The following is a 27,405-nucleotide window of genomic DNA, read 5'->3' on the forward strand; positions in this document are numbered from 1 at the left end:
TGTGTGACTTATCCTGAGATTTGGGACTGCAAAGTTGCATGACAAGTGAAAGTCGTACTCCATGATTTCCAATGAGTACCGTTCATATCTGTGCGACGTCAGGTTGCAAAGACTTCAAAGTAGTCCCTGCACTACTTTGGTCCGACTTTGATGCATTCTGAAAAAGCTTCCTGGTTGTGTAGCTACGTATTGGATGGTGCAAAACAAAAACAATGGCAGCCAGGCTTTTTCCAGGTTATTTTCATGTTTCTGATCATGCGTGGTCTTGTAGCGAATGAATTTTTAGCGAACGCATACTGTACTGATTAAATGATTGTCGTTCCCTAGGCTATCGTACGACAAAAGTTTTCATGTTTGTCGAAAGCTGTGTACTAACGATCAGATTATCATGCGATCAGCAATTCGATATCTATTTTTTTCGCACAATTATCTAATCGTGTGTACGAGGCATTACACAGACTCATCTCTGGATCTTACCTCCTTATCCAGCCATGTGCTAGAGCTCCGTGCCCCTTCCCACAGTTTGTGATAAGCTCTGCCATTGGAAGTCCCCTCCTTCTTCAACTCCCACTCTTTACACTACTCCCGGCGCCTCCCTCTGAGTTCACAAAAGCCGGAACTACATAGGAGGCATCGGGTATCAATGTGCGCTGACAGTATTAACTGTCAGCGTGCATTGCGGACAACACTGGAAACAACATTGGGCGGTATACATCTGCCACAATGTTATTTTGCAGCAGAACCCCTGGGGACCACCAAAAATTTCCCGTGGACCACTGGTTGGCGTCTGCTGACCTAGACTATCTCACATAGGGTATTTTCCTCCGGTGCATGAAACACAGAGTATGCAGCAGAGAAAAGGTTAGCCAGTGTTGGGGCTTAGTTTAGAGTCTATGTTAGGTTAGTGGTAGGCTTAGGGCTTCAGCTTTTTAGCCGTTAAAGAAATATGAACACTTCGACCATTCCGGGCACATAACTCACCCCCTTTCAAATATATAATTATTTACACTCCACACTAACCAAAGTACTGGAGCCCTTGCTATCAGAGCAGGTCTTTTGGATATGGGGTAGCATGTAACAGCTGTTAAGCCTGGTACACACTATTATCAACCCAGTGGGCTAAACGAAAAAAAAACTGAAGAGCTCAGGAGGAGCCATTGTACCAACTATGCCATGTGAATACAGAAATCTCCTCTGCTGAGCTATTGTGTTCTGACAGGGGGGCGGCGTCCCCTCGACAGGACACACCGGCCAGCGCTCTCAGCCATTGACCCTAAAGTGGGGTACACACTATAAGAATATCGGGCAAACGATTGTCCGATTTTCCTCATTGTTTCACAGCAAATCGAAAACCAATGAACGAAAATTCTCGTACGACAAACCTCTTTTTTTTGGCGTTTTTTGCAAGTGTTTGGAGGCAGGCATTGACATCTAACAAAAACCCTTGTAATCTGCCAAAGAAGTAGCTCATGTACTTTTTTGAGCTTCAGGCGTTTTGCTTCAGGCGACAAAACGCTCATATGTGAACAGGGGCCATTGAAATGAATGGGATTTTACTTGTTGGGCGTTTTGAGACTTCAGAGATGAGCGTTTTAGGAGCTGAAAACCGCTCAGGTGTGAACAGGGCCTCAATGTTTCTGATCATGCGCAGTCTTTCTTTTCTGATTTTTCTTGTACGAACATCCTACGAAAACAGTACACAATAAACTAAAATAGTTTGTTCTGTTCCCTTACGAGAAAAATTTTGGAGTTAGTCCATTTGGGAATTTTGGTACGAAAAGTCGGAATCGGCTGTCGAAAGTTGTGTGCACACAAAATCGTACGAAAGTTCTTTGGACGAAAATTCTCACCTGATTTTTAGTGTGTACAAGCCTTTAGTGTAAAGGCAAAACATTTTTTCTTTATTTTTGATGGAGTAGTGAAGGGTTAGGGTGACCATACAAAGTATACAATCTGATTGTACAATCTCCTTTAGATCTACAATTAACTTTATATTTCAAGAGCCAGCCTGATTTGATGGAAACAAAGGAATGAATTGTTTAACCACTTTACCACCGGAGGATTTTGCTGTCTTACGTCCAGGCCACTTTTTGCGATTCGGCGCTGTGCGACTTTAACTGACAATTGCGCGGTCATGCGACGCCGTACCCAAACTAAATTTACGTCCTTTTTTTCCCACAAACAGAGCTTTCTTTTGGTGGTATTTGATCACCTGTGCGATTTTTACTTTTTGTGCTATAAACAAAAAAAGAGCATTTATTTTGAAAAAATAACAATATTTTTAACATTTTTTTATATGAAATTCCCCCCCAAAAAAATGTAAAAATCAAAATTTTTTTAAATTTTTGGCCAATTTGTTTTCTGCTACCTATGCTTGGTAAAAGAAAAAAATCACAATAAGCGTATTTTGATTGGTTTGCGCAAAAGTTATTGCGTTTACTAACTAAGGGAAAGATTTCTGTCATTTTTGTTGTTTTTTTTTTTTAACGCGTAATGGCGGCGATCTGCGATTTTTTTGCGGGACTGCGACATTGCCACGGACAGATCGGACCCTTGACTGACATTTTTGACACTTTTGGGGGTACCAGTGACATTACTACAGTAATCAGTGCTATAAATATGCACTGTTACTGTAAAAAATGACACTGGCAGGGAAGGGGTTAATTTTATTGGAGAGGGAGGGGTTAATGTATGCCTGGTGCTTACTGATGTGTGTGGGGGGAGGTGACTGAGTGACACAAGGACAGATCGCATGTTCAGCTATGCTGAACCATGCTATCTGACCCTGCCTGTCACTTAGGAGATCCGCCCGCTTGTGTTTACACAAGCGGGCGGATCTCCACACTAGATCCCCGACGATCGGGGAAGAGCAGCGGGAGCGCGCCTTCGGCGGCGCGCGAGAGCCGCCTACAGGGGGAGGAGTCCAGCGATGTAGGTCTACGTCGCAGGATGGGATCGTGCCACATTGCCGCAGTAGTGTCAATGTGGGCGGTCGAAAAGTGGTTAAGTGTGTCCTCAAATTTAACAGTTTTGGTAAATACCGGCTACACATAGATCGAAATTCAGCTGTTTCACCAGGGACTGGCCAAATTTGGATCCATGTACCGATCTATGGATGGACTCCTATCCAACCAACCTGTTTGAATTTCTGCATGGTCAGCGCTGCTGGCTACTCAGAAGTCTCCCTGCTGTTAGAATACAATAGCTCAGTGGGGATTAACACTTGTAGATGGGGAATAGAGTCATTTTTTTTCTCAGGTTGAACGAAAAAACAAATGACCCATGTATGGGCTGCTTTAAGCCTCATACACACTACTAGTTTGACAGCTCAGGTAGGAGACGCTGTACTAACAATCCGAAGTTAGTACAGCGATCTCCGCTGCTATGCTATTGTGTTCTGACAGGGGAAGCACCCCATCAGAACACTCCGGTCAGCGCTTCTGTCGAACCAGCTGCCGTACACATGGGCCGAATAGCAGACAGTTTCTATTCAACCAGCCATTGCCACCTGACATTTGGCCCATGTGTAAAAGGCTTAAGTCTGATAGAGATTGTATAGTGATTGTACAATCAGATTGTATAGTTTACAGACAGCTTTAAACTCCTTTTTTAGATTTTTATTGCTGTGCCTTCCCCGGGGAGATTAACGCTCTCTATATGTCCTGGTTACCATTGACAAGACAGAAAGTGATAGGGAAACTAAAAATCCACCAATACGGAGCCTTGTTCCTACAACTCTCCTAAATGGGAATTCCTTTACTTTGAAGATATTTCCTTTTTACTTCCTGCTGCGTCGCCAGAACAGGAAGTGCAGGAAAATCTACCCATTTAAGTCTAAAGAAAAACATGTTTTGGTTTTACTCATACACTTTAGGCACCCGTTCACATCTAGGGATTTGGCATTGTGGGCGGAATTGCAACGATTCTGCCTGCGTTTCCAAATTGCACTGCAATGCAGGCAAAACACAGCACGCGTGTTCGTGTGACGTTCATTTTTATTGGCAGCTAAATGTGGAATGGTTTTACCGCAATCACGGCACTGCATCACGCAAAGCTTGTCACCCAGAAGAAGCTCCTGCTTCTTTTTTGGGTGACAAACTACACGTGATGCGGTTTTGCTGCAATTGCAGCCCAATTTATCGTTAGACATTTGCGGCAAAATTGCACTTTGTTTAGGTGCCATTGAAAATGAATGGCACCCTAACATGCTTGCTGAGTTTTGCCAGCATTGCAGTGCGATTTGTAATTACAGGCAGAATCGCTGCATCCCAAATTGCTAGACGTAAAAGGGGCATTACGGTTAAGTGTTAAGGACTCGCTTAGGGGTTAGATTTATACTGTTAGGTTTTCAGCAGATTCCTTGTTTTTGCCTGAAGCCCCACACCAAACTACAAACCAAACCCCACACCAAACAATATATATATATATATATATATATATATATATATATATATATATATATATATATATATATATATATATATATACACACACTATATTAGCAAAAATATTGGGACGCATGCCTTTACACGCACATAAACTTTAATGGCATCCTAGTCTTAGTCCGTAGGGTTCAATATTGAGTTGGCCCACCCTTTGCAGCTATACCAGCTTCAACTCTTCAACTCTTCTGGGAAGGCTGTCCACAGGGTTTAGGAGTGTGTCTATGGGAATGTTTGAGCATTCTTCCAGAAGGGCATTTGTGAGGTGAGGTTCTGATGTTAGAGGAGAAGGCCTGGCTCACAGTCTCCACTCCAATTCATCCCAAAAGTGTTCTATTGGGTTGAGGTCAGGACTCTGTGCAGGCCAATCAAGTTCCTCCACCCCAAACTCGCAGGTCCTTTATGGACCTTGCCTTGTACACTGGTGAACAGTTCTGTTGAAACAGGAAGGGGCCATCTCCAAACTGTTCCCACAAAGTTGGGAGCATGAAATTCTCCAAAATGTCTTGGTAAGCTGAGGCCTTAAGAGTTCCCTTCACTGGAACTAAGGGGCCAACCCCAACCCCTGAAAAACAACCCCACACCATAATCCTTCCTCCACCAAATGATTTGGACCAGTGCACAAAACAAGGTCCATAAAAACATGGATGAGTGAGTTTAGAGTGGAGGAACTTGACAGCCTTCCCAGAAGAGTTGAAGCTGTTATAGCTGTAAAGAGAGTGGGCCAACTCAATATTGAACCCTACGGACTAAGACTGGGATGCCATTAAAGTTCATGTGCTTGTAAAGGCAGGCGTCCCAATACCTTTGACAATATAGTATATATACGTACACACACACACAGGAGATATGTGTTTTTGTCTTTACCATAAACCCCACTATAAGGACAGCCATAAATGAACAGGTGGCTCACTCACTTCAACCACTTGTTCACTTTTGGCATATTTCTGATCTTCCTGATTGGTCTGACGAAGCAATGGTTGTGGCATACACATGGGGTAAAATATTTGCTCTCTTTTCTTCATAGAAAAGGGAAGGATTATCTACCAGTCACAAAGATATTTTCTAAGATAAGACACCGCTTCTCCAGTTATCCCCACTTGCTTTCAGGTCCCGTGCTGGGCAGCCAGGCTGATGCCATGCGGATACAGACGGTCAGGTGCTCGGCATGGGCGCCATTTAGAAAATGCTTTGCATTCTCTGACTGGACAGGGTGGAGAACGTGACACCACCTCCACACCTCGTCCAACCAGAGAATGGTTTGCCTTGATTCTGAAATTGTAAAGCATTCTCTAAATGGCGCCCATGCCAAGTAACTGGCCTGTATGCACAAAGTATCAGGACAGCTGCTCAGTGTGGGACCCAGAAGCAAGTGGAGATCACTGGAGTAGAGGTGTCTTATCTTGGAAAATTTCTTTGTGACCGGTAGATAAACCTTCCCTTTTCTAGCGGTGTCTACTTTCGTGATTTCCGGCTTTTAGGGGCATCGGCCAGGTGTGGTATATACAAGGTGTACAAGAAAGGCTCCCTTTAGCTGCACGTCTACGCAATCCCTTGGATCAATGGATAGTGACAACCTAAGCCCGGACTCCCTCCAGGCCAGGCCCTCAACACGTTTTGCACTGCCCCTTGGAGCCTAATCATGGGGGTATACAGTATCTAGGGAGTACACCCCTCACATTTTTGTAAATATTTTATTATATCTTTTCATGTGACAACCCCAAAGAAATTACACTTTGCTACAATGTAAAGTAGTGAGTGTACAGCTTGTATAACAGTGTAAATTTGCTGTCCCCTCAAAATAACTCAACACACAACCATTAATGTCTAAACCACTGACAACAAAAGTGAGTACACCCCTAAGGCCCCTTTCACACATACATACCATTTGCCTGTTTTTCATCCATCCATTGATGGATGAAAAACGGAAATTAATGCATTCCTATGGAAAAACGGATGACAACGGATGATCATCCGTTTACATCCATTTTTTTGAACGGATGAAAGCCCTATTTTTCTTCCGTTAAAAAAACTGATCGGACAAAAAACAGATGTAAACTGACAAACTGTCCGTTTTTCATCCGTTTTTGCATTGGTAGTGGATGTAAAAAAAAAAAAAAATGGATGAAAACGGATGAAAAACAGACGAAAAACGATTGAAAAATGGACGAAAAACGAATAAATACTTCATCCATTTTGACGTGACTGAACTGATGAAATGAACAATCCATATGTGTGAAAGGAGCCTAAGTAAAAATGTCCAAATTGGGCCCAAAGTGTCAATATTTTGTGTGGTCACCATTATTTTCCAGCACTGCCTTAACCCTCTTGGGCATGGAGTTCCCCAGAGCTTCACAGGTTGCCACTGGAGTCCTCTTCCACTCCTCCATGACGACATCACGGAGCTGGTGGATGTTAGAGACCTTGTGCTCCTCCACCTTCCGTTTGAGGATGCCCCACAGATGCTCAATAGGGTTTAAGTGTGAAGACATGCTTGGCCAGTCCATCACCTTTACCCTCAGTTTCTTTAGCAAGGCAGTGGTGTGTTTGGGGTCGTTATCATGTTGGAATACTTGGCGAAGGGAGGGGATCATGCGCTGCTTCAGTATGTCACAGTACATGTTGGCATTCATGGTTCCTTCAATGAACTGTAGCTCCCCAGTGCCGGCAGCCCCAGACCATGACACTCCCACCACCATGCTTGACGGTAGGCAAGACACACTTGTCTTTGTACTCCTCACCTGGTTTCCGCCACACACGCTTGACACCCTTTGAACCAAATAAGTTTAACTTCTCATCAGACCACAGGACATGGTTCAAGTAATCCATGTCCTTAGTCGACTTGTCTTCAGCAAACTGTTTGCAGGCTTTCTTGTGCATCATCTTTAGAAGAGGCTTCCTTTTGGGACGACAGCCATTCAGACCAATTTCATGCAGTGTGCGGCGTATGCTCTGAGCACTGACAGGCTGACCCCCCACCCCTTCAACTTCTGGATATGACTCTGAGCACATGCACACAACTTCTTTGGTCGACCATTGCGAGGCCTTTTCTGAGTGGAACCTGTCCTGTTAAACCGCTGTATGGTCTTGGCCACTGTGCTGCAGCTCAGTTTCAGGGTCCTGGCAATCTTCTTACAGCCTAGGCCATCTTTATGTAGAGCAGTAATTCTTTTTTTCAGATCCTCAGAGAGTTCTTTGCCATGAGGTACCATGTTGAACTTCCAATTGCCAATGACTTCCAATGACCAGTATGAGAGAGTGATAGCGATAACACCAAATCTAACACACCTGCTCCCCATTCACACCTGAGACCTTGTAACACTAACAAGTCACATGACACCGAGGAGGTAAAATGGATAATTGGGCCCAATTTGGACATTTTCACTTAGGGGGTGTACTCCCTTTTGTTGCAACCTGTGAAGTTCTGGTGAACTCCATGCCCAAGAGAGTTAAGGCAATACTGGAAAATAATGGTGGCCACACAAAATATTGACACTTTGGCCCAATTTGGATATTTTCACTTAGGGGTGTACTCACTTTTGTTGCCAGCGGTTTAGACATTAATGAGTGTGTTGAGTTATTTTGAGGGGACAGCAGATTTACACTGTTATACAAGCTGTACACTCACTACTTTACATTGTAGCAAAGTGTAATTTCCTTAAGCCCCGTTCACATACAAGTGACGCTACTTCGCACCGCGACCTCGGAGGTCGCGGTGCGAGCAGCGAGCAGCGCGCCGCGACCTCGTAGCGGCCGCCACGGACTTTATAACATTGAAGTCTATGGCGGTCGCCTCCTGGTCGCCCCAAAGAAGCTCCGTACCCTTTTTCTAAGTCGGAGCGACTTGTGTCGCTCCTATTAGAACGGGTCCGCAGCTTCCCTATGGGAGGCGACCTACGGCGACCTGTGAGGCGACCAGGTCGCCTCATAGGTCGCCTTAGTGTGAACGGGGACTCAGTGATGTCACATGAAAAGATATAATAAAATATTTACAAAAATATGAGGGGTGTACTCACTTTTGTGAGATACTGTACATAATGTAGTTACATTGGTCCAAGCTGAACCAATGTAATTACGTATAACATACAGATGACTCGATTTTTTCTTTAACTTTATGTGCACTAAACAACTCTACCCAATGTTATGGAGATGAGGAGAGTAGGAGATGTTATGTAGTCATGTCCTAAGGTAACAATGCTGCTCCTCCAATGATACGGTATAGACAGAGAGTGTTGTCACTGTAGGACAGGAAGTGTGTTGCTGCCGGGATCACCAGGTAACAAGAAAGTAAAAACATCTGCCACTACATCCAAGGTCTGTTAAGCTGAAATATATTACATTTTTTTATCTTGGGTTTTAAAATAAGCTTTGACACTGTGGTCTTTTCTCAAGTAATAATACACAGCACTTTCCACTATGTGTACGTAGGGAAGTCAGGCCTAATAATTCCATATATATTGCTACAATCAATTAGGGCTTCCAGAAACCGTCTGCTGGCATCACATCGTGCCCCCCTGTGTATGCAGCATCTCATCTGAAGCAGACCGGTATTGCAATTATTTCCAGACTCCTGCAGGCCTCTTAAACTATTAAGTGCGAACATATATATGTCCTCAGCACCGGTACCCTGGATCTCCATGTGTATTGTCCCCCCCCGATAGGACTAGGCCTGACATCACTGCCCCTTACAGAGGGTCTGCGTACCATCCAGGCTACGATAGATGTGTGACATCAACATCCCCCACCTAACATGGGGTCCCCCTCTTTTAAACACAGCGCATCCTCTAATCCCCCCTCCCCGATGTTAGATATATATAGACCTCCATCACAGTATATAAATAGATAGATGGCCTTCAGCTCCAATATTCTGCCATTTTTTGCAGAAACAACAATTATGGATGGGATTCCCATAAACTGTGACATGTATGTGTGATATATATATATATATATATATATATATATATATATATATATATATATATATATATATATATATATATGTTGCTAGGATCTCCCTGGAAGATTGTTCACAATTGCCATATTCTATGATAATGCCCAGTGATTGATACTCTGTAAATGAACAATCAAGGATTACTATTAACTGGATCACCTCTGTACCAAAACACAGTAATTAAAGGATTCCCTGATTACAGCGCTTTCATTGTGAGTATTTCCTCTTTATAGTAAGATTTATTGCCTGATTTCTTGCTAATAATATTAATGATAATAAAAGATAAAGAGTTAGACTCACCAATGTGATAAAACGTATCATGTCATCCTCCTCCTGATGTGGGATTAACCCCTGCAGCTGCATCCCCCCCTCCTCTCCTATGATCCATCACACAGCCATCCAGACCTCATCTGCACACTGAGCTGACTGCAACAAAGATCAGGGCTGACCCAACAAAAGGGACCCTCCTACCCCTCTCCACACTACAGGGAGGGGGTCTCATCCAGGCTCTGCCCCTCACTATACACTATAGACTGTATTCATTCTACATGGGGGGTTTCATCCAAGCACTGCCCCTCTCCGTACACTATATACTGGCTTATTACTTCATGTAAGGGTTTCATCCAGGCTCTGCCCCTCACTATACACTATAGACTGTATTCATTCTACATGGGGGGTCTCATCCAAGCACTGCCCCTCTCTGTACACTATATACTGGCTTAATACTTAATTTGGGGTCTCATCCAGGCTCTGCCCCTCTCTGTACAGTATAGACCAGGGGTAGGCAACCTTAAAGAGGTGGAGATCTACCTGAACAGCACGGAAGAAGTCAAAGATCACCAGGAACAGTGTCACCTCCTCACACCTGATTTAAACCTCTAATTGACTGTGTCGCAATCGCGTGCATTGCACGGCAATCATGGGTTTAAATCAGGTGGTTAGGAGGCAGCATATCACCTCCTCACCACCTGTCAAACACACTCGGATTGATTTTTGGGGGAGCAGCAGCGCCTGCTGCACTTGTGACTGTGCCCATAGTTGCAGTGGTGTTGCTAGAGTTGGTGTCACCCGGTGTGGTAAAACATGGTGTCTATAACTATAGTCCCCCCTCAGTACAGCCCCCCTCCCTCAGTACAGCCCCCACTCTTCACTAAGTATTGACCCCCCCTCTGTCAGTAATGACCCCTTCTACACTAAGTACAGACCCCCCTCTCCAGTAATTATAGGCCCCCCCCTCCCTCGGTACATACCCCCCTCCACTAAGTATAGACCCACCTCCCTCAGTACAGACCCCCCTCCCTCAGTACAGACCCCTCTCCACTAAGTGTAGACCCCCCCTCCCTCAGTACAGACCCCCCTCCACCAAGTATAGACCCCCCTCCCTCAGTACAGACCCCCTCCCTCAGTATAGACCCCCACTAAGTATAGACCCCCTCTATCAGAATAGGCTCCCCCCCAAAGACCCCCCCTCAGTACAGACCCCCATCATCAGTATAGACCCCCCTTTATTAAACACCCCCCCTCCATCAGTATAGACCCTTTCTCTCAGTACAGACACCCCCTCCATCAGTGTAGACCCCCTAAGTACAGACCCCCCCCCTCAGTCCAGACCCCTACATCAGTATCGACCAAGGGCTCCGACAGACATTAGCACCCACTGAGCGATCATGTCACTGGGCTCCCTCCCTGCCCCCCCCCCCTTGCACATGGGGGGCATGCGAGGAAGCATTCAGAGTGCAGCCGCGCTGCCCATGGAGTTGCTTGCTTAGACTGTCAGTCTCTGGGCAGCGGGCTTCTCTATTAGTGAAGGAGGCAGCCGCTGCAGCAGCAGTGAGAGTGAGATTTTGGGGTCCCACTCAGGGCTAGCGCAGCGCCGTCATGTTCTGACTGAAAAAAGCCCTGCCTATGGGACCCAGGACCCTTGCCTAGGCGCCGCCCTCCGAATGGTGTCACCCCTCTGCTGTTGTCACCCAGGTGTGGGCCGTACCCCTATCCAAACTCTGTCTCTCTCTATACACTATAAATTGTACCCACACTACATAGGGTGGGGGGGGGGGGGGGGTTGTCTCACCCAGTCTCTGTCCCTCTCTATACATGGGGGGTCTCATACACCGGAGCAGTCTTTTTTCTTTCCTTTATGTTTGGCTACGGTCACTGTCTGCCGTGATCTTGGAGCCTAGGAAGATAAAATCTGTCACTGTTTCTATTTCTTCTCCTTCTATTTGCCAAGGAGTGATGGGACCGGAAGTCATGATCTTAGTTTTAATAATGTTCAATTTCAGGCCAGCTTTTGCACTCTCCTCTTTCACCTTCATTAAGAGACTCCTAATAACATTTATATTATATTAAAATTTATGGCGCTATATAAGTACTGTAATAAATGAATAAAATAAATACACTGTCTCCACACTACAGGGGGTCTTTTTCAGGCCATGCCTCTCTATATACACTATAGACTGTCTATACACTATAGACTCAATGCTCCATTAAGGGGGACTTTTCCTAGCTCTGCCTTCTCTATTTACATTATAGAATGTATCCACCCCTACACAAAGAGAGGTATTGTCTCAGCTCTGCATCTCTCTATACACCATAGACTGTCTCAACACTACATTGAGGGGGATCTCTCCTAGGCTATAGACATGCTATTCTCAGAGTTCCTCCAGAGGCTGCACAAAGTTTCTTGAGCTGTAGCTTAATGACCTCCAATTTCAACTATTGGTGCCTACCAGGGCTTTTTTCTCCGAAAATAGGTGCAGGAACTCACCCCCCCTGCCCAAATCCCCGCCCAACCCTCCCCCCCACCATGCCAAAACCACACCCCCAGACACACCTTCTTTAGAGGAGAGAAGTGCAGTGGCGCCAAATGATTGTAATAAGTTAGGGATTAGAACTGCGTATTACACAAGGCACATGGTTCAGGAATATGTAACAAAATACAGGACTCAGGACTTCATAACACGCAGGGCTCAGGAGTGTGTATTGTGCAGTTGTGAGCAGTGGGGGGACAGCAAACAGGATAGTACTTACATTCAATGCGAAGGGTCCCTTTTTCTCAGAAATATGGAGCATATAGCCCTGTGTACAGATTGCAGTGGTCAGGAATATGTAACATAGAGCCAGGCACACAGAGAGCAGTTGTAAGGCATATGTAATATGCAGTCCAGCATACAGAGTGCAGGGCTCAGGAGTATGTAAGGCAAAATGCATTGTGCAGAGTACAGTATTAAGGAGTACCATCCAGAGGCCTTTAACCACTTGCCGACCGCCGCACGACTATTTACTGCGGCGGTCAGCCCCTCACAGGCAGAGTGACGTAGGTCTACGTCGCTAGCCTGTGAGGGTCTAGGGAGCGAGCGCGCTCCCCCGGAGGCGTGGTCACGGACCCCCCCGCGCGTGTGACCGGCGGACTCGATGTCCGCCGGTCACTCGGCGATCGTCGGGGGAGAGGGAGAAAGTCAGGCGGCTAGTGTAAACAAGCCGCCTGTCATTCTCCCCGGTGTATGAATGATGATAATACGGTTCTACTATGTAGAACCGTTGATCACTGTTCATACATCTGAAGCCACAGCCAATCACAGTTAGAATCACGCCCCTAGGGACACACATAGCCCCTCCCTCTCTAAAAAAGTTAACCCCTTCCCTGCCAGTGTATTTTTACAGTAACAGTGCATATATATAGCACTGATTACTGTAGAAATGTCACTGGTAACCCCAAAAGTGTCAAAAATGTCAGTCAAGGGTCCGATCTGTCCGCCGCAATGTCGCAGTACCGCAAAAAAATCACAGATCGCTGCCATTACGCAAAAACACCAAAAATGACAAAAATCTTTCCCTTTGTTAGTAAATGCGATAAATTTTGCGCAAACCAATCAAAATACGCTTTTTGCGATTTTTTTTTACCAAACATATGTAGCATAAAACAAATTGGCCGAAAATGTTAAAAAATTTAGATTTTTAAATTTTTTTGGGGGAATTTCATATAAAAAAATGTGAAAAATATTGTTATTTTTGCAAAATTGTCGCTCTTTTTTTGTTTATAGCGCATGATCAAAAAATCGCACAGGTGATCAAATACCACCAAAAGAAAGCTCTGTTTGTGGGAAAAAAAAAGGACGTCAAATTCGTTTGGGTACAGCGTCGCACGACCGCGCAATTGTCCGTTAAATTCACGCAGTGCCGAATCGCAAAATACCCCCTGGTCTTTTAGCAGCCAAATCCTCCGGGGCTTAAGTGGTTAATATGTAACATACAGCACAGCATTCAGAGTGTAGCAGTTCTGAATATGTAATCTACAAGGTGTTACAAAATTCTCACCACTGGACCCTGTATGCTGTGACATACATTACATACTCTTGGCCACTAACTCTGTATGCTTTACAGTCCCCCAGAAAATGTCCTTGGTCTTCCCCCAAAAGTAACCATCAAATCATCACCTCTGCTTATCTCTTTGCTTACCTCTGTGTCCCCCATTCACAGCTCACCTCTTTTTTACCCTGTCCACAGCTCCACCCCTATCCACAATTCACCTTAGCACCCCGCCCCCAATTCACAACTCACCTTTGCTCCCCCCCATCAACATCTCACCTTTGCACCACTCTAACCACAATCTAAAGCTCACCCCAATCCACAGCTCTTACTTTTGCCACCCCCCAAGTTTCACCTCTGCACCCCCAGCTTCCCCTACAGCTCTCATCTCTGCACAACCTGCCCCACCCTTCACAGCTCTAATTTTGCACAACCTACCCTCCCGTCTTCCCTTCACATCTCTCACTTTACACAACCCGCCTTCTTCCCTCTGCACCTCTCACCTCTGCACAAAGCTCCCCCATCCCAGTTCTTCTCTCTGCACAAATTACCACTCCCCAGCTATCCTTTCTGCTAAAATTCCCCCCAGCTCTCCTCTCTGCAAACCCCCCCCCCCCACTTTCCCAGCTCTGCGTTCTGCCCAAACCCCCCCCCCCCCCACTTTCCCAGATCGCCTCTATGACTGTCCTTGCACTGGCCATACATGGATTGAAATTGGTACATTCATGAGAAGTCAATGTATTGAATGACTTCGGCCTGCCAGAGTATTTTCACAGTCAGCTGACCAGACTATATTCTCCCAGTCCTTCCCAGGATTGTACAAATGTTTTGCAGCAAACCACAGTCTCAAGAGCACGGAGGAGATTCCAGGAGACAGGTAGTTACTCTAGGAGAGCTGGACAGGGCCAAAGAAGGTCCTTAACCCATCAGCAGGACCGGTATCTGCTCCTTTGTGCAAGGACCAACAGAATGACTCGATGAGCACTGCCAGAGCCCTGCAAATATACCTCCAGCAGGCCACTGGTGTGAATGTCTCTGACAAAACAATCAGAAACAGACTTTATGAGGGTGGCCTGAGGTCCAAAAGGTCCTGTGCTCACTGCCCAGCAACATGGAGCTCGATTTACCTTGCCTTCCTGTTGGCAGCCATCTTGGACATGTGCAAACTGCTGTCTTTTAAAAAATCTATTTGCATCATCACTTGCCTGCTGCTTGGGCATCGCTCAATAATGATGTTGTACACCGGACTATATATATCACCTGTTGGCTTGCAGTCCTTTGCTCTTGTGTTTGTGCTCCAAGGTGCATCACTGCTAGCAGTCTTCTGTTCTCCGTGTTCCTCCATGCATGACCTGACTTGGCTGATGACTTTCCTGGCTCTTGATTCCACATTGGCAGATGACCCAGCATCAGAAGACTACGCGCCTCTGGACTCGACCTTGGCTTGGATGACTACCCGCTTCTAGACTCGATCCTGGCTTGGATGGATGACTACCTGCTCTGGACTTGGCCTTGGCTGTTCCTGATTTCGCTCCCCACTCTTGCTGTGCGTTTATTGTTGTTGCTCTAATAAACTGCTTTATTTTACTTGCGTTTCGTGTGGTCTGGTTTCCTGGCACCCTGACAGTACACAAGGGCACTGAATCCTGAAGATGCAGATGCTCCTACGCTCCCCATGCTGGTTTCCAGGCTCGATCAACAAGGTCACCTTTTTGGGTCGCTTCGCACAGGTGTTGCAGGCGTTGCTTGAATGCACAGAACACCTTGCTCCTGGTGCTGCTAGGCCGGTGGTTCCTCCTTTTGCCGCTCCTGCAGCTGGAATCACTGTTACAAGAGGGATGACTGGTTCAGCCCTCCTCCCGCAGGGCTATGGGGGTGAACCGAGTCAGTGTCATGGCTTCCGAAATCAAGTGGGCATTTATTTTGAGATGGTTCCTCAGGCTTTTCCCTCTGACAGGTCCAAGGTGGGCTTCCTAATCTCGTTGCTCTCGGACAAGGCCTTTGCCTGGGTGTATCCTTTGTAATCCTGTGATACTCAATTACCCGGGTTTAGTTGCCTCCTTCCATAGGGTATTCGATGTGCTTGCTCGCTCTGCCTCTGCTGCTAAGCTGCTCCCATCCATTCTACAGGGAATACAAACTGTTGCCGAGTATGCCATCTAATTTCGTACCCTGGCAGCAGAGGTGGGCTGGAATAATGAGGCTCTGTTGGCTGTCTCTCCGCACTGATGTTGCTGCGTATGTTGGCTGCTTGTTCCCTCTGTGCCCAGAACAAATCTCTGTGCCCCCTTCCCTTGGGCCCACTGCATCCCATTCCCAATGGGGAGCGTCCCTGGTCTCACCTGGCCATGAATTTTATTGTGGAACTTCCCGCATCTGGAGGTTACACGGTTATCCTCATGGTGGTCGACCGGTTCTCCAAAATGTGCCACTGTGTTCCGTTTAAGTGGCTGCCTACCATTTAGGAGCTTACCTTGGTGTTTGCCAGAGAGGTTTTCCGCTTACACGGGTTGCCTAAGAAGATTGTCTCAGGCCTTGAGAGCAAGTTTGTCTCCAGGTTCTGGTGCGCCTTTTGCTTCCAGTTGGGTACTCGACTCTCCTTCTCCTCTGCCTACCATCTGCAGTTCAATGGTGCCGCTGAGCGTTCCAACCAAGCTCTGGAGCAATTTCTCCACTGCTATATCTCTGACCATCAGGACAATTGGGTTGATCTTCTACCCTGGGCAGAGTTTGCCAGGAACTCTCCCATCAACTCATCTTCTGGAATGTCTCCATTCATGGCCAATTATGGGTTCCAACCCTTTGTGTTGCCTGAGTAGTTCTTGCCACAGGACATCCCGGCTGTGCAGGATCATCTTTGTGTCCTCCGTTCCTCTTGGGTGCAGATTCAAGAGTCTTTACAGGTCTCTAAACAGCGTCAGAAGCTCCAGGCGGACTGGAGAGGTTTATCTGCTCCTTCGTAACCAGTTTGGGGAGAGGGTGTGGTTGTCGACCCGTAATCTCAACCTCAGGGTACCCACTCCTAAACTGGCAACCCGTTTTGTTGGGCCTTTTCGCATCCTTCGTGAGGTGAGCCCGGTGGCCTATGCCCTTGATCTTCCTCCTGGCAAGCGTATTTCCAATGCTTTCACGTGTCACTTTTGAAGCCACTTTTGCAATCACTATACTTCTTCTCTTCCTCGCCCTCATCCCATTCCTGTGGGCAATCATAAGGAGTATGAGGTTAGGAGCATCTTGCATTCAAATCTGTTCCAAGCTCAGGCTCAATACCTGGTGCACTGGAAGGGTTATGGTCCTGAGGAGCGCTCCTGGGTTCCCTTCACTGATGTTCATGCTCCCGCTCTTCTCTGCGCTTTCCCTGCTCGCTTTCCTCAGAATCCATTTTTTACTCCATGGAGGAGGGGCCGTTGTGGGGAGGGTACTGTAAAGGTCTTACCTTGCCTTCCTCTTGGCAGCAATCTTGAACATGTGCAGACTGCTGTCTTTTACAAACTCTGTTTGCCTCATCACTTGCCTGCTGCCTGGGTGTCGCCCAGTGATGTTGTTGCACACCTGACTATATACAGTGCCTTGCGAAAGTATTCGGCCCCCTTGAACTTTGCAACCTTTTGCCACATTTCAGGCTTCAAACATAAAGATATAAAACTGTAATTTTTTGTGAAGAATCAACAACAAGTGGGACACAATCATGAAGTGGAACGGAATTTATTGGATACTTCAAACTTTTTTAACAAATAAAAAACTGAAAAATTGGGCGTGCAAAATTATTCAGCCCCCTTAAGTTAATACTTTGTAGCGACACCTTTTGCATCGATTACAGCTGTAAGTCGCTTGGGGTATGTCTCTATCAGTTTTGCACATCGAGAGACTGAAATTTTTGCCCATTCCTCTTTGCAAAACAGCTCGAGCTCAGTGAGGTTGGATGGAGAGCGTTTGTGAACAGCAGTTTTCAGTTATTTCCACAGTTTCTTGATTGGATTCAGGTCTGGACTTTGACTTGGCCATTCTAACACCTGGATATGTTTATTTGTGAACCATTCCATTGTAGATTTTGCTTTATGTTTTGGATCATTGTCTTGTTGGAAGACAAATCTCCGTCCCAGTCTAAGGTCTTTTGCAGACTCCATCAGGTTTTCTTCCAGAATGGTCCTGTATTTGGCTCCATCCATCTTCCCATCAATTTTAACCATCTTCCCTGTCCCTGCTGAAGAAAAGCAGGCCCAAACCATGATGCTGCCACCACTATGTTTGACAGTGGGGATGGTGTGTTCAGGGTGATGAGCTGTGTTGCTTTTACGTCAAACATAACGTTTTGCATTGTTGCCAAAAAGTTCAATTTTGGTTTCATCTGAACAGAGCACCTTCTTCCACATGTTTGGTGTGTCTCCCAGGTGGCTTGTGGCAAACTTTAAACGACACTTTTTATGGATATCTTTAAGAAATTGCTTTCTTCTTGCCACTCTTCCATAAAGGCCAGATTTGTGCAGTATACGACTGATTGTTGTCCTATGGACAGAGTTTCCCACCTCAGCTGTAGATCTCTGCAGTTCATCCAGAGTGATCATGGGCCTCTTGGCTGCATCTCTGATCAGTCTTCTCCCTGTATGAGCTGAAAGTTTAGAGGGACAGCCAGGTCTTCGTAGATTTGCAGTGGTCTGATACTCCTTCCATTTCAATATTATCACTTGCACAGTGCTCCTTGGGATGTTTAAAGCTTGGGAAATCTTTTTGTATCCAAATCCGGCTTTAAACTTCTCCACAACAGTATCTCGACCCTGCCTGGTGTGTTCCTTGTTCTTCATGATGCTCTCTGTGCTTTAAACAGACCTCTGAGACTATCACAGTGCAGGTGCATTTATACAGAGACTTGATTACACACAGGTGGATTCGATTTATCATCATTAGTCATTTAGGTCAACATTGGATCATTCAGAGATCCTCACTGAACTTCTGGAGAGTTTGCTGCACTGAAAGTAAAGGGGCTGAATAATTTTGCACACCCAATTTTTCAGTTTTTTATTTGTTAACAAAGTTTGAAATATCCAATAAATTTCGTTCCACTTCATGATTGTGTCCCACTTGTTGTTGATTCTTCACAAAAAATTACAGTTTTATATCTTTATGTTTGAAGCCTGAAATGTGGCAAAAGGTCGCAAAGTTCAAGGGGGCCGAATACCTTCGCAAGGCACTGTATATATCACCTGTTGGCTTGCAGTCCTTTGCTCTTGTGTTTGTGCTCCAAGGTGTATCACTGCTAGCAGTCTTCTGTTCTATGTGTTCCTCCATGCATGATCTGTCTTAGCTGACGACTTTCCTGATTTTCAATTCTGCATCGGCAGATGACCCACCTCTGGACTCGACCCAGGCTTGGATGACTACCAGCTTTTAGACTTGATCTTGGCTTGGATGACTACCTGCTCTGGAATTGACCCTGGCTGTTCCTGATTTCGCTCCTCACTCTTGCTATGCCTTTATTGTTTTTTGCTCTAATGAACTGCTTTATTTTACTTGCATCTCGTGTGGTCTGGTTTCCTGGCACCCTGACAGATTGGCATTTGCCATTGAACACCAGAATCGGCAGGTCCGCCACTGACGCCCTGCACTTTTCACAGTTGAGAGCAGGTTCACCCTGAGCACATGTGACGAACGTGAAGGGTCTGGAGAAGCCATTGGGAACAATATGCTGCCTGTAACATTGTTGAGCATGACCGGTTTGGTGGTGGGTCAGTGATGGTCTGGGGAGGCATATCCTTGGAGCCACAACAGACCTCTATAGGCTAGACAATGGCACCCTGGCTGCCATTAGGTATTGGGATGAAATCTTTGGACTCATTGTCAGGCCCTATGCTGGTGCAGTGGGTCCTGGGTTCCTCCTGGTGCACGACAATGCCCAGCCTCATATGGGAGTATGCAGCCAGTTCCTGGAGGATGGAAGCAATTGATACCATTAAATGGCCCCCATGCTTGTCTGACCTCGCCTGAACTCAATCCAATAGGACACCTCTCGGACATTATGTTTTGGTCCATCTGATACCACCAGGTTGCACCTGGCATTCAGGAGCTCAGTGATGCCTTGGTCCAGATCTGGGAGGAAATACCCCAAGACACTATCTGCCATCTCAAAAGGAGCATGCCCGACATTGTCAGGCATGCATACAAGCACGTGGGGCCATACAAACTACTGAGTACCATTTTAAGTTGCTGCAATGAAATTTCAGTAAAATGGACTAGCCTACTGCATAATTTTTTCACTTTGATTTTTGGGGTGTCTTTGAATTCAGCCCTCTGTAGGTTCATACCTTTCATTTTCACCAAACAATATTGTATCCTTTCGTTCCTAATACATTACCCAGTCCATTTCCATATAGATATCCAGCATGATATTTTTCCCCATTTAGATCTGATGTGTTTTCAAAGTGTTCCTTTTAATTTTTTTGAGCAGTGTATAATAATACCGCAATAATATTGGTCACCTGTCCCTGTCTGTTACTCCACTCTGATGCTTACTCCTTCTGGGGCATGTGATACTTACACTCCCGTACTGGATACACCCTTTGAGTCGCATAACTGGAGCACCTCCAAAAAATTTTTTTTTGGAGGGAAAAAAAAGTAGTGCTTGCTGAGGGTGGAAGCCAGCTTCCACATTTTTGATTATCTTCACACAGACACCAAATTTGCTCTTTGCAGCCTTTTTATTGAAATACTTTGTTTTGCGCTGTCAGTACATTTTGGCAAGTTCTCCAATATGAATTTTTCCTATATATTTTTATTTTTTTTGCAGGTGTACAGAGGAGAGATCAAAAGAAGTGTTTTATTCCGCACTGAGGTACAAAGAGCCAACAGGCCGCCAAAAGAATTTCCAGGAAAGATTTGCTGTTTCTGGCCACAGATAATCTCTTGGGTTGGGTTTCAGCAGTATACTGGGAACTGCATAAAGCTGATCGGTCGATGTAGTCAGCAGACAGTTCTTGTCTTCTACTCGCAGCTTGCAGTGTATTATACTGTGATGACTAGTTCTGCCTGTAGGTGGTATTATTGTATAATTTTATTTGAGGGTAATGTTCTTCCTTGTGGAACTGCATGGTTAGTAACCACTTCAGCTCTGCAAGGTTTTACCCTCTTAATGACCAGGCCATTTGTTTTCAATACGGCACTGCGTTTTTTAAACTGAAACTTGCGAAGTCGTGCGACGTTGTACCCTAATAAAATTGATGTCCTTTTTTTCCCACAAATAGATCTTTCTTTTGGTGCTATAATTCACCTCTGCAGTTTTTATTTTTTGCGCTATAAACAAAAAAAGACCTTCAATTTTGAAAAAAAAAAAAAAACACAATATTTTTTAATTTCTGTTTTAACCACTTAAGCCCCGGAAGATGTGGCTGCTCAAAGACCAGGCCCTATTTTGCGATTTGGCACTGCGTGACTTTAACGGACAATTGCGCGGTCATGCGAAGCTGTACCCAAACAAAATTGATGTCCTTTTTTGTCCCACAAACAGAGCTTTCTTTTGATGGTATTTGATCACCTGTGCAATTTTTATTTTTTGCGCTATAAACAAAAGAAGAGCGACAATTTTGAAAAAATAACAATATTTCTCACATTTTTATATATGAAATTCTCAAAAAAAATGTAAAAATCAAAATGTTTTAACATTTTAGGCCAATTTGTTTTCTGCTACACATTTTTGTTTAAAAAAATCGCAATAAGCGTATTTTGAATGGTTTGCGCAAAAGTTATTGCGTTTACTAACTACGGGAAAGATTTATGCCATTTTTGTTGTTTTTTTTTTAACTAGTAATGGCGGCGATCTGTGATTTTTTTCTGCGGGACTGCGACATTGCGGCGGCCAGATCGGACCCCTGACTGACATTTTTGACACTTTTGGGAGTACCAGTGACATTAGAAAGCAACTTCTAGGGACACATTTAACCCTTTGATCGCCCCTGGTATTAACCCCTTCTCTGCCAGTGTCATTATTACAGTAACAGTGCATATTTTTAGCACTGATTACTGTAGTAAGGTCATTGGTCCCCCCAAAAGTGTCAAAAATGTCAGTTAGGGGTCCGATCTGTCAGCCGCAATGTTGCAGTCCCGCTAAAAATCGCTGATCGCCGCCATTACTAGTAAAAAATTAAAATGACATAAATCTTTCCCCTAGTTTGTAGACACGACAACTTTTGCGCAAACCAATCAATATACACTTATTGGGAAAAATATGTAGCAGAATTGGCCTAAAATGGTGAAAAATTTTGAGTTTTAGTTTTTTTTTTATTATGAATGTTATATAGCAGAAAGTAAAAAATATTTTTTTTTTTTTCAAAGTTGTCACTCTTTTTTTGTTTATAGCACAAAAAATAAAAATTGCAGAGATGATCAAATACCACCAAAAGAAAGCTGTATTTGTGGGAAAAAAAGGACATCAATTTCATTTTGGTACAGCGACGCACGACCGCGCAAAATTGTCAGTTGGTCCAGGCGTGGTAAAGTGGTTAACCACTCCTGGACTGGAAAGTTTTGCCCCCTTAATGACCAGGCCATTTTTTGAGATTTGGTGCTGCGTTACTTTAACCACTTAAGCCCCGGAAGATTTTACCCCCTTCCTGACCAGGGGTTTTTTTGCGATTTTTTACTGCGTGACTTTAATGGACAATTGCGTGGTCATGCGACGCTGTACCTAAACAAATTTGATGTCCTTTTTTTCCCCCACAAACAGAGCTTTCTTTTGGTTGTATTTGATCACCTGTGCGATTTTTACTTTTTGCGCTATAAACAAAAAAAGAGCGTAAATTTTGCAAAAATAACAATATTTTTCACATTTTTTTATATGAAATTCCCCCCCCAAAAAATGTAAAAATCAAAATTTTTTAACATTTTTGGCCAATTTGTTTTCTGCTACATATGTTTGGTAAAAAAAATTGCAAAAAGCGTATTTTGATTGGTTTGCGCAAAAGTTATTGAGTTTACTAACTAAGGGAAAGATTTCGGTCATTTTTGGTGTTTTTTTTTTAACGCATAATGGTGGCGATCTGTGATTTATTTTGCGGTACTGCGACATTGTGGCGGACAGATCGGACCCTTGACTGACATTTTTGACACTTTTGGGGTTACCAGTGACATTACTGCAGTAATCAGTGCTATACATATGCACTGTTACTTCAAAATGACACTGGCAGGGAAGGGGTTAACTTTATTGGGGAAGGAGGGGTTAAGTGTGTCCCTAGGGGCGTGATTCTTACTGTGATTGGCTGTGGCTTCTAGTGTAGGAACAGTGATCAACGGTCCTACATAGTAGAACAGTATGATCACCATTCCTACACAGGGGAGAATGACAGGCGGCTTGTTTACATCAGCCGCCTGACTTTCTCCCTCTGCACCGACGATCGGCGAGTGACCGGCGGACATTGGGTCCGCCGGTCACACGCACTGACTTCCCTGTGAACGAGCCGCGGCGGGCGGGCGGGCGCGCGCTCACCCGCTATTGGCTCACAAGGAAGTGACAGGCAAGCGACGTAGATCTACGTCACTTTGCCTGGCCGGGGCTGACCGCCGCAGTAAATAGTCGTGTGGCGGTCGGCAACCGGTTAACGGATATTTGCACGGCCGTGTGATGCTGTACCCTAATAAAATTGATGTCCTTTTTTTCCCACAAATAGAGCTTTCTTTTGGTGGTATTTGATCACCTCTGCAATTTTTATTTTTTGCGCTATAAACAAAAAAGAGTGACAATTTAAAAAAAAAAAAAAACAATATTTTTTAATTTCTGCTATATAACATTCATAATAAAAAAAAATTAAAACTCAAATTTTTTCTTAATTTTATTCCAATTTGTTTTCTGCTGGTCGGCAAGTGGTTAAAGAGGAACTGCAGTCTGCTTACATAATTTGTAATAAAAACATCTTTGCCATTCTGAAGCTTCCCTCAAACCACTTTGCATATTATTTTATATATATATACTGTGATTCTGTACTTGCAGACATCTCAAGTCTCCTGCAAGTTGTGGGAGTCTCCCGCATTTCGCCCTGCACTCACAGACACCAGCGAGCGCAGGGCGATATCCTGGCAGGGCTGAGGACAGCAGTGTCAGAGGCACCCTCAGCTGTCATGACTGAGAATGGAGCCGCTATTTAGGACTGACTCACAGACGGAGTGATATCAAGTGCCTGTGGGAGGAGGAGCCATGCAAAGGAAGCACGCGCCTCTCACAGGCGAAGTGCACTTGATATCACTACACCTGTGAGCCGGTACTACGGAGGGAATAGCGGCTCCATTCTCACAGTCTTGACAGCTGAGCTTTGACACTGCTGCCTTCAGCCCTGCCGGGATATCAACAGCATACCACAGAGACCGGCACCACAGAGCCCAGCATACCACAGAGACCTGCACCACAGAGCCCAGCATACCACAGATCCCGACACCACAGAGCCCAGCATATCACAGAGACCGGCATACCACGGAGACCGGCATACCACAGAGACCGGCACCAAAGAGCCCAGCATACCACAGATCCCGACACCACAGTGCCCAGCATATCACAGAGACCGGCATACCACGGAGACCGGCATACCACAGAGACCGGCACCAAAGAGCCCAGCATATCACAGAGCCCGGCATATCACAGAGCCCGGCATATCACAGAGCCCGGCATATCACAGAGCCCGGCATATCACAGAGCCCGGCATATCACAGAGCCCGGCATATCACAGAGCCCGGCATATCACAGAGCCCGGCATACCACAGAGCCCGGCATACCACAGAGCCCGGCATACCACAGAGACTGATACCCCAGATATCACAGAGACCAGCACCACAGAGCCCAGCATACCACAGAGACCGATACCCCAGATATCACAGAGACCAGCATACCACAGAGCCCAGCACCACAGAGACTGGCACCACAGAGACCAGCATACCACAGAGACCGATACCCCAGATATCACAGAGACCAGCATACCACAGAAACCGGCCCTACAGAGCCCAGCACCACAGAGACCAGCATACCACAGAGACTGATACCCCAGATATCACAAAGACCAGCACCACAGAAACCGCCCCTACAGAGCCCAGCATACCACAGAGACTGATAACCCAGATATCACAGAGACCAGCATACCACAGAGACCAGCACCACAAAGCCCAGCATACCACAGAGACTGATACCCCAGATATCACAGAGACCAGCACCACAGAAACCGGCCCTACTGAGCCCAGCATACCACAGAGACCGATACCCCAGATATCACAGAGACCAGCATACCACAGAAACCGGCCCTACAGAGACCAGCATACCACAGAGACCAATACCCCAGATATCACAGAGACCAGCACCACAGAAACCGGCCCTACAGAGCCCAGCACCACAGAGACCAGCATACCACAGAGACCGATACCCCAGATATCACAGAGACCAGCATACTACAGAAACCGGCCCTACAGAGCCCAGCACCACAGAGACCAGCATACCACAGAGACCGATACCCCAGATATCACAGAGACCAGCACCACAGAAACCGGCCCTACAGAGCCCAGCATACCACAGAGACTGATACCCCAGATATCACAGAGCCCAGCATACCACAGAGACCAGCACCATAGAGACCAGCATACCACAGAGACCGATACCCCAGATATCACAGAGACCAGCACCACAGAAACCGGCCCTACTGAGCCCAGCATACCACAGAGACCGATACCCCAGATATCACAGAGACCAGCACCACAGAAACCGGCACTACTGAGCCCAGCATACCACAGAGACCAATACCCCAGATATTACAGAGACCAGCATACCACAGAGACCAGCATACCCCAGATATCACAGAGACCAGCACCACAGAGCCCAGCATACCACAGAGACCAGCACCACAGAGCCCAGCATACCACAGAGACCGATACCCCAGATATCACAGAGACCAGCACCACAGAAAACGGCCCTACTGAGCCCAGCATACCACAGAGACCGATACCCCAGATATCACAGAGACCAGCACCACAGAAACCGGCCCTACTGAGCCCAGCATACCACAGAGACTGATACCCCAGATATCACAGAGACCAGCAAACCACAGAAACCGGCCCTACAGAGCCCAGCATACCACAGAGACCAATACCCCAGATATTACAGAGACCAGCACCAGAGACCAGCATACCACAGAGACTGATACCCCAGATATCACAGAGACCAGCACCACAGAGCCCAGCATACCACAGAGCCCAGCATACGACAGAGGCCGGCACCACAGAGCCCAGCATACCACAGAGCCCGGCACCACAGAGACCAGCATAGCACAGAGCCCGGCACCACAGAGCCCAGCATACCACAGAACCCAGCATACCACAGAGCCCAGCATACCACAGAGCCCAGCATACCACAGAGCCCGGCACCACAGAGACCAGCATACCACAGAGCCCAGCATACCACAGAACCCAGCATACCACAGAGCGCGGCACCGCAGAGACCAGAATACGACAGAGCCCAGCATACCACAGAGACCAGAATACGACAGAGCCCAGCACCACAGAGCCCAGCCTACCACGGAGCCCGGCACCACAGAGACCAGCATAGCACAGAGCCCGGCACCACAGAGACCAGCATACCACAGAGCCCCGCATACCACAGAGCCCCGCATACCACAGAGCCCCGCATACCACAGAGCCCAGCACACCACAGAGCCTGGCACCACAGAGCCCAGCATACCACAGAGACTGATACCCCAGATATCACAGAGACCAGCACCACAGAGCCCAGCATACTACAGAGACCGATACCCCAGATATCACAGAGCCCGGCACCACAGAGACCAGAATACGACAGAGCCCGGCACCACAGAGACCAGCATAGCACAGAGACCAGCATAGCACAGAGACCAGCATAGCACAGAGCCCGGTACACCACAGAGTCGGGCACCACAGAGACCAGCATACCACAGAGACCGATACCCCAGATATCACAGAGCCCAGCATACCACAGAGCCCGGCACCACAGAGACCAGAATACGACAGAGCCCGGCACCACAGAGCCCGGCATAGCACAGAGACCGGCATAGCACAGAGACCGGCATACCACAGAGCCCGGCATACCACAGAGCCCGGCATACCACAGAGCCCAGCACACCACAGAGTCGGGCACCACAGAGACCAGCATACCACAGAGACCGATACCCCAGATATCACAGAGCCCAGCATACCACAGAGCCCAGCATACCACAGAGACCAGCATACCACAGAGACCAGCATAGCACAGAGACCAGCATAGCACAGAGCCCGGCATAGCACAGAGCCCGGCACACCACAGAGTCGGGCACCACAGAGACCAGCATACCACAGAGACCGATACCCCAGGTACCACAGAGCCCGGCACCACAGAGACCAGAATACGACAGAGCCCGGCACCACAGAGCCCAGCATACCACAGAGACCGGCATAGCACAGAGCCCGGCATAGCACAGAGCCCGGCATACCACAGAGCCCGGCATACCACAGAGCCCAGCACACCACAGAGTCGGGCACCACAGAGACCAGCATACCACAGAGACCGATACCCCAGATATCACAGAGCCCAGCATACCACAGAGCCCGGCACCACAGAGACCAGAATACGACAGAGCCCGGCACCACAGAGCCCAGCATACCACAGAGCCCAGCATAGCACAGAGACCGGCATAGCACAGAGACCGGCATAGCACAGAGACCGGCATACCACAGAGC

The 27,405-nt window shown here is 46.5% G+C and overlaps 1 protein-coding gene and 1 long non-coding RNA gene across 2 annotated transcripts in view; one reads left to right on the forward strand and one right to left on the reverse strand.

Moving 5' to 3' along the window:
* Nucleotides 1–9,942, reverse strand: part of GPR19 (G protein-coupled receptor 19) — a 32,896-nt gene extending 22,954 nt beyond the window's left edge. The window contains exon 1 of the mRNA XM_082252742.1: nt 9,694–9,942. The gene's annotated coding sequence lies outside the window, so the exon portion shown is untranslated. The remainder of the gene's footprint in view (nt 1–9,693) is intronic.
* LOC309554153 overlaps nt 1–27,405 on the forward strand; it is a 476,173-nt gene that overhangs the window by 431,179 nt on the left and 17,589 nt on the right. The gene's annotated exons all lie outside the window — the stretch shown is intronic.

The sequence above is a fragment of the Pelophylax lessonae genome (genome assembly GCF_965119305.1).
Source record: "Pelophylax lessonae genome assembly, chromosome: 4".
NCBI lineage: Eukaryota > Metazoa > Chordata > Amphibia > Anura > Ranidae > Pelophylax > Pelophylax lessonae.